Source organism: Natator depressus, chromosome 1 (genome assembly GCF_965152275.1).
Source record: "Natator depressus isolate rNatDep1 chromosome 1, rNatDep2.hap1, whole genome shotgun sequence".
Classification (NCBI taxonomy): Eukaryota; Metazoa; Chordata; order Testudines; family Cheloniidae; genus Natator; species Natator depressus.
In genome coordinates this window covers 257,698,125-257,705,741 of record NC_134234.1, presented here as the reverse complement: position 1 = coordinate 257,705,741, position 7,617 = coordinate 257,698,125, and positions in this window count along the sequence as shown.

Below are 7,617 nucleotides of genomic sequence, written 5' to 3'. Positions count from 1 at the left end.
GAGAGACAGGCACGCTGATGAATTTCAGAAGCCCCAACTTATAGCCCCCTGTTTGCAACCTGTGGTGCAGATCTTGGACTAGGCTTCACAGACTGCTGACTGGAACAGCCAGAGTGGCTGCCACAATGCAGAAATTTGGCTTAGTCCAATCTTCACAGTGTGACCGTGGGGTAGCGATGCAAATGGCCACACATGTGGTGGAGGAGTGCACAATTAGAAGATTGGAGGGTGGACTGCAACACCTTGCTGCCCTTGATGTTGCAGCGTTAAGATGGTTGAACAATCTAGATATTGACCTGCGACGCATACGAAAGAAAAGGACCTCCAGCCTAATAATTAATCTAGTTTAAACTCATCCTCCAGCTGCCCATGCACTAGGTTGTCAATAAGGACTAAATTTTTCATACAAGAATGTTCAGTTTCAAGATGGAAATACCCAACTGCAATCTGTGGGTGTCCTAACTTGTTCCCCTAACAACCCTTGCCTGTAACAGCAAGGTGTATTCAACAGTGACATGCCCTAATGTGTACTGCTCCAACTTGGCCAAATCATCTTTCCCCATTGGTTAACCCCAAGATTCTACCACCAGCAGTCATCAGGGAAGGCTATTCAGGCATTATCTATACACACAAAGGTTGTACTGCTCAATCTATAACAGTACAGTTCAAGTGGTACAGCCTCCTACCCCCATCCCTAATGTAGACACAGTTCTATAAGAATGTTCACAAAATCTTGTTCCCCTCAACACAGTAAGATCAAACAACAGTAGGCAGTTTCCTTGCTCACAATTTCCAAGCCTGCTTTTCCAGCCAGCATTCTGTCCAAAATAAGCCCTCTCTCTCCTGGCTTCCTCTTAGGACCACATTACCAATGCTTCTCTTGCTATATGATCCTGACTTTCTGGTTGTTTTTTACTTCTCATTCATATGGCTAAAATTCAATCGATGACCCATTGTGACAATTTGCTGGGGTTCCCAGAACTGTGAGTTCTTCATCGAGTGATTGCACATGTCCATTACACTGTAGGTATGTGCACACCTCATGCACAGTTCTTGCAGATTTTTTCCTGAGCGGTACCTGTTGGGGCAGCGTCAGTGTCCTCTGGTGCCTCATACAACTGCTAGAGGTATAAAGGGCTATGCTGCCCCAGATCCCCTCAATTCCTTGCTTTGTTGGAGCTCCAATCTTTGTATCGGCAAGTCTTCCCTCTTTCAGTGTATCTAGTACCCGCAGAGTTACTTTTCAGTCTAGTGTAATGTGTTTGTACTATTTAGATATAAGAATAAGTTAAGGATAGTAATTTTCTAGAGCGGCACTATCAGTTAGCGGCTGGGTACCGGTCTCGGTACCAGACTAATGCATCGTTTTCCTGGCTTCAAGGCCTGTCGCTCATGTAACAAATCTATGCCAGTGAGCAACCAACACTCCAGCTGCCTTAACTGTTTGGGAGAGGCATATGTGAGTGACAAATGTGACATTTATAGGGGGTTCAAACCCTGATTGAAAAAGGATGGGGCTGGCAGACTCAAGTACCCGCTTGTGATGTCTGTGCTTCACCTGCCATAGGAACCTGCTCGGAATGGGTACTGAGCAAGTCCAAATCATCTAGGAGTGCTCCTCCTGTTCTGATTGAATCCAGAGGCAGATCCTCATTGCCAGTACCTAAGACAAGACAACATTAAGTCTCCCATAGACTCAGTACCGGGGCTTTGAAGTCTACAGTGAAGGCACCAAGCAGAGGCGATGTCTCAGAAGTGCACTCAAAGAAGAGGCACTCCTAGACACAGTCCATAAACCAGTGGGGATTGCTGACTTGGGAGTCCAGGAAGGGTCCAGTGATACCAATCCTGAAGGACCAGTGTGCACCTTTTGGTATTGCAGACTCAGGAGCCCTTTCTGGTGCTGTCTACACCTGAAGCTTTTGAGGCAGCCAGAGAGTTGCTTAACCTGTCAGTGCCAGCTTCCCCTACTGTTGAGAAATCTCAACCAGTAATGGGATTGGAAGTGCATGTCCCCATGGTCCCAGCTCTAGCCCCAGAGCACCATTCGGTGGCTTCTATTGTTGTGGCTCCTCTCCAGGGGTGCTGGAACAATTTGTATAATGGGGGTGCTGAGAGCCATTGAACCAAACTGTAAACCCTCTATATGATAGAAACGACTTCAAGACAGGGGGCGTGACAGCACCTATGCTCCTAGTTCTAGCACCTATGCTCCTCTCCGTAGGGTTCCACCTAGAGGGAAGCCAGTGATGATCTCACCAGAACCGCCATCTCCAAACTCAGAGCCAATCTCCCCAGTACCAATAGGGTCAGCTCCACTATGGTCTGAGAAACAGACTCCACATCAGACCCCAAGGTCGGATCATATGTGTCCTGATCTGAATGCCCAGTAGCCCCAGTGGGGCACCAGACCACTGTGGTACCGGCCACAGCCTCAGCACTGTAAGGACCAAAGGCCTGCATATAACTGGGTCCCATCTCCATATCAATGGCCCTTTTGGGGCCTTGGGGCTTCCCTCCACATTCTAAAGCCTCTACACTCCCTTCCTGCCCTTATACATTGACTAGGCACCAGGAGCATCTGCAGCAATGTCACTGTCTTCCCTCCCCCAGTACAGGGACCGGTACCGTGCAGGGGGAATAGCATGCTGAGGACTCACCTGTGGAGGAATTGGAGGATGGAGCTCCTCAATAACCCTTTGCCTCTTCTTCTTCGTCACCTGATGAGGCGGTACCTACTTTTCCCCCTCCTGATGATTTCAAAGCTCATGAAGACTTGTTGAGGAGAGTGGCTGCAGCTCTGGCTATCTAACCAGAAGAGGTGCAGGTAAGGTCACGCAGGCTCATTGACATTTTAGCCTCAGCAGGATCCTCTAGGGTAGCTCCCCCTGTTAATGAGGCTATCCAGGAATCTGTCAAGGGTTTATGGCAAATCTTCCCTTCCTCCCATTGCTAAAAGGGTGGAGAGAAGACATTATGTCCCTTCACAAGGATTTGAACACGTCTATAACCACCCTCCTCTAGGCTCCCTAGTAGTCACTGCTGCAAATGAAAAAGAGAGGCAGGGACATCAGGCCTCTACCCTGAAAGGAAAAGAATAAAAAAAGATACACCTATTCAGCAGGAAGCTTTATTCCACAGGAGGTTTATAGCTTAGGATCACAAACCAGCAGGCTCTGCTGAGTCGATAAGACTTCAGCCTGTGGGATAATATCCTGAAGTTCAAAGTCAAGCTTCCTGATGAGGCAAAGCAGGAGTTCACTGCTGTGGTGGAGAATGGCAAATTAGTTGCAAAAACAGCATTGCAAGTGAGCCCAGATGCGGCAGACTCTATGGCTCAAGCTATGGCTTCTGCCATCACTATACGGTGTTCATCTTGGCTGCAGGTGTCAGGTCTTCCCCCGGTGGTGCAGCAAACCTTTCAAGACCTCCCATTTGAAGGCCACTAACTCTTTTCTGATAAGACACAGAAGAGGCTTCAGAGCCTTAAGGATTCAAGGGTGACCCTTAAGTCCCTGGGGATTTATACACCGGTGGCAAAAAGAAAGCTGTTCCATCCATGGCAGTCCCAAGGGTTTCAGCCCTTCTTGCCACAAAGCCAGGACCCATCCAAAGAGAGGAGCAGAAGTTACAAGAGGCAGCCTTCTTCTCCTCCCACCTCTTCTGCAACTAGACAAACTGGATCCTCTAAACAATCATTGTGAGCAGTCTACCACTGACCAGAGTACCATCTTTCACACCACAATTTTTGCCAACCACTTCCTAAGTGCTTGGACCTGCATCATCATGGATCAATGGGTCTTAAGCACAGTGGAATAGGGATACACTCTTTAATTTATTTCTATCCTCCCTTCCCAATCCCCTTCTCCATCCCTCTTCAGGGACCACTCTCACAAAACCATGCTACTTCAGGAGGTCCAGTCTCTCCTCCTCATGACAGCCACACAGGAAGTTCCCGTGTCATTCAGAGGGAAGGGATTTTATTCCTATTTCTTCCTAATCCCAAAGGCAAAAGTATGTGGTGGGGAAGGCAGGGGATTTTAAAACCTATTTTAGATCTAAGACAGCTAAACAAGTTCCTAAAGAAAACAAAATTCTGGATGGTCGCTCTAGCATCTATTATCCCTTCCTTAGATCCCAGGGACTGGTATGCTGCTCTCAGCTTCAAGGACACTTATTTTCGCATGGTGATTCACCAGAGCCACAGAAAGTTTCTCAGAATCACGGTGAATGGATCTCACTATCAATTCACAGTACTGCTTTTCAGCATGTTTACCTGGCTGCAGGGCAGAGGAGTTCTAACTGCTGACCAGAGCAGTCAGGATGGGCATTGTGGGACATCTCCTGGAGGCCATTTACAGCGACTAAACCAAGCGCGGTGTCTACACTGATACTTTGTCCATATAACTTTGCCCCAAAAAGCTCTATGCCTCTCGTCGAGGTGGTTTTATTTTGTCACCAAAAGTTCCATTGGAGTGTGTACACCTCCACTGTTGTGTCGAGGAAAAGCTGCCTCTTTTCAACAAAACTCTGTAGTGTAGACAAGGCCTAAGTCTTAAATATCACGGAGCTTCCGGCCGACCATTTAGCTTGCATGGCACTCCTTCTATATATCAAGGGGCAGAATTTATTGGTACTCACAGACAGCACAGCAACCATGTTCTATGTAAAAGGGAGGCATTTGTCAAAGTTATGCCAGGCGTTGATCCTCCTTTGGAATTTCTGCATCACCAGTTCCGTCAATCTGAGAGCTGCTTATCTTCCAGGAGTTCAAAACTCTCTGGGAGACCGCCTGAGCAGGTTGCTCGCAGGTCATCATGAGTGATCTCTTTGCCCAGATGTGTCCAGGTCCTTTTTCCAGCAGTGGGGAACTCCCCAAGTGGGCCTGTTTGCAACAAGAAGAAATGAAAAATATGACCTTTTTTGTTCCTGAGCAGGTCACAGTCTGGTTTCACTGAGAGATGCTTTCCTCCTATCTCGGTCTAAAGGCCTGCTGTATGCCTTCCCTCCAGTTCCTTTCTTGCCCAAAGTCATGTCCAAATTCAAGCAGATTCTGCTCACTTTATTCTAATAGCCCCAGCATGGCCCTGTCAACACTGCGTTTTGACTCTACTCCTACTATCGGTCAATGTCCACTGTTATTCCTGAGAGATGTGGATGTGATCTTCCAGGGCCACAGCCGCCTCCTTCATTTCAACCTCCAGGCCCTCCATGTGACAGCATGCATGCTTCACAGCCAACAGCCTTGAAACGAGTTTGCTCTAAGTGGGTGCAGGAAGTTCTGCTAAATAGTAGGAAACCTTCAACTAAATCTACTTAGCTTGCTAGATGGAAGAGATTCTCTGTTTGGGCCATACAAAGAGGTGTTCCCCCAGCTCAATTTCCGATTTCCCAAATCTTAGACTGTCTTTTGTTTTAAACGACAAGGGTTAGCTCTTAGCTCCATCAGAGTCCATTTGACGGCTATCCAGCTTTTCACCCTTCCAAGGATAACAAATCAGCTTTTTTCAAACCCTGTCTCCATCAGATTTCTCAAGGGTTTGCTCAGATTATACCCACAGGTTCCCAGCCTAGTTCCACAGTGAAGTTTAAATTTAGTTCTAGCAAAGCAGATGTGCCCCCTGTTTGAGCCACTAGCAACTTGTTCTGTATTATGCCTCTCTACAAAGGTGGCTTTCTTGGTTGCTATAACCTCAGCCAGGAGAGTACAGGAGATGCAAGCTTTAGTATCAGAGCCTCCCTATACAATTTTCTTTAGGGACCAGGTTTTCCTTCAACCTCACCATGGGTGGCGAATGGAGCCCCCCTTAGGGGAGGCTAGCCCCTGGCTCTGCCTCTTTCGCTCACCCCGCAACCAGAGTCCTGAGACCCCTTGTCCCTCCCCTGTGGCCAGGGCCACAAGTCCCCCGCTGTCTGGAGGAGTCCCGAGTGCCCCTCCACTTCGGCCAAAGGAGTCTCACGCTGATCGGAGGCCTGAGCGCCCCCCCTGCCCCTCAGCCTCCACTCCCTGACCTGGAGGTGCCCTGAGTCAGCCACAGCCGTGCCGTGCCTCCCCTCCCTAGACCCCAAGCCGCTGCAGGGAAAAGCCTCTCAGCAGGCTACCTTTGGGGGCTACACAGCTCCTCTGACAACACCTGCCTGGGACCTTTCCCTCACCTTCCTCTCACAACCCTTTCTTTCTACCCTTCTACTTCCGTAATTCACACACTCCTCAAAGTCATGCCATCACAAACTCACCCAAGGCCCGTTTGGCTTTCAAAGCGCCTCTTGAGGGCCACAGCTTCTCAGGCCCATAGACCCTTCATTAGAACATAAGAACAGCCATACTGGGTCAAACCAAAGGTCCATCCAGGCCAGTATCCTGTCTTCCAACAGTGGCCAGTGCCAGGTGCCCCAGAGGAATAAACAGAACAGTTAATCATCAAGTGATCCATCCCCTGTCGCCCATTCCCAGCTTCTGGCAAACAGAGGCTAGGGACACCATCCCTGTCCATTCTGGCTAACAGCCATTGAAGGACCTATCCTCCATTAATTTATCTAGTTATTTTTTTAACCCTGTTACAGTCTTGGCCTTCACAACATCCTCTGGCAAAGAGTTCCACAGGTTGACTGTGTACTGTGTGAAACAATACTTCCTTTCGTTTGTTTTAAATCTGCTGCCTATTAATTTCATTTGGTGACCCCTGGTTCTTGTATTATGAGGAGTAAATAACACTTCCTTATTTACTTTCTCCACATCAATCATGATTTTATAGACCTCTATCATATCCCCCCTTAGTCATCTATTTTCCAAGCTGAAAAGTCGCAGTTTTATTCATCTCTCCTCATATGGCAGCCATTCCATACCCCTATCATTTTTGTTGCCCTTTTCTGAACCTCTTCCAATTCCAATATATCTTTTTTGAGATGGGGTGACCACATCTGCACCTAGTATTCAAGATGTGGGAGTACCATGGATTTATATAGAGGCAATATGATATTTTCTGTCTTATTTTCTATCCCTTAATGATTCCCAACATTCTGTTCTCTTTTTTGACTGTCGTTGCACATTGAGTGGATGTTTTCAGAGAACTATTCACAGTGACTCTAAGATCTCTTTTTTGAGTTGTAGCAGCTAACTTCGACCCCATCATTTTATATGTATAGTTGGGATTATTTTTCCAATGTGCATTACTTTGCATTTATCAACATTGAATTTCATCTGCCATTTTGTTGCCCAGTCACCCAGTTCTGAGAGATCTTTTTGTAGCTCTTCGCAGTCTGCCTGGAACTTAACTATCTTGGGTAGCTTTGTGTCATCTGCAAATTTTGCCACCTCATGTTTATCCCTCTTTCCAGGTCATTTATGAATATGTTGAATAGGACTGGTCCCAGTACAGACCCCTAGGGGACACCTCTATTTACCTCTCTCCATTCTGAAAACTGACCATTTATACCTACCCTTTGTTTCCTATCTTTTAACCAGTTACCAATCCATGAGAGGACCTTTCCTCTTATCCATGACAGTGTACTTTGCTTAAGAGCCTTTGGTGTACATTATATCTAAATACAATATATCCACTGGATCCCCCTTGGCCACATGCTTGTTGACCCCCTCAAAGAATTCTGGTAGATTGG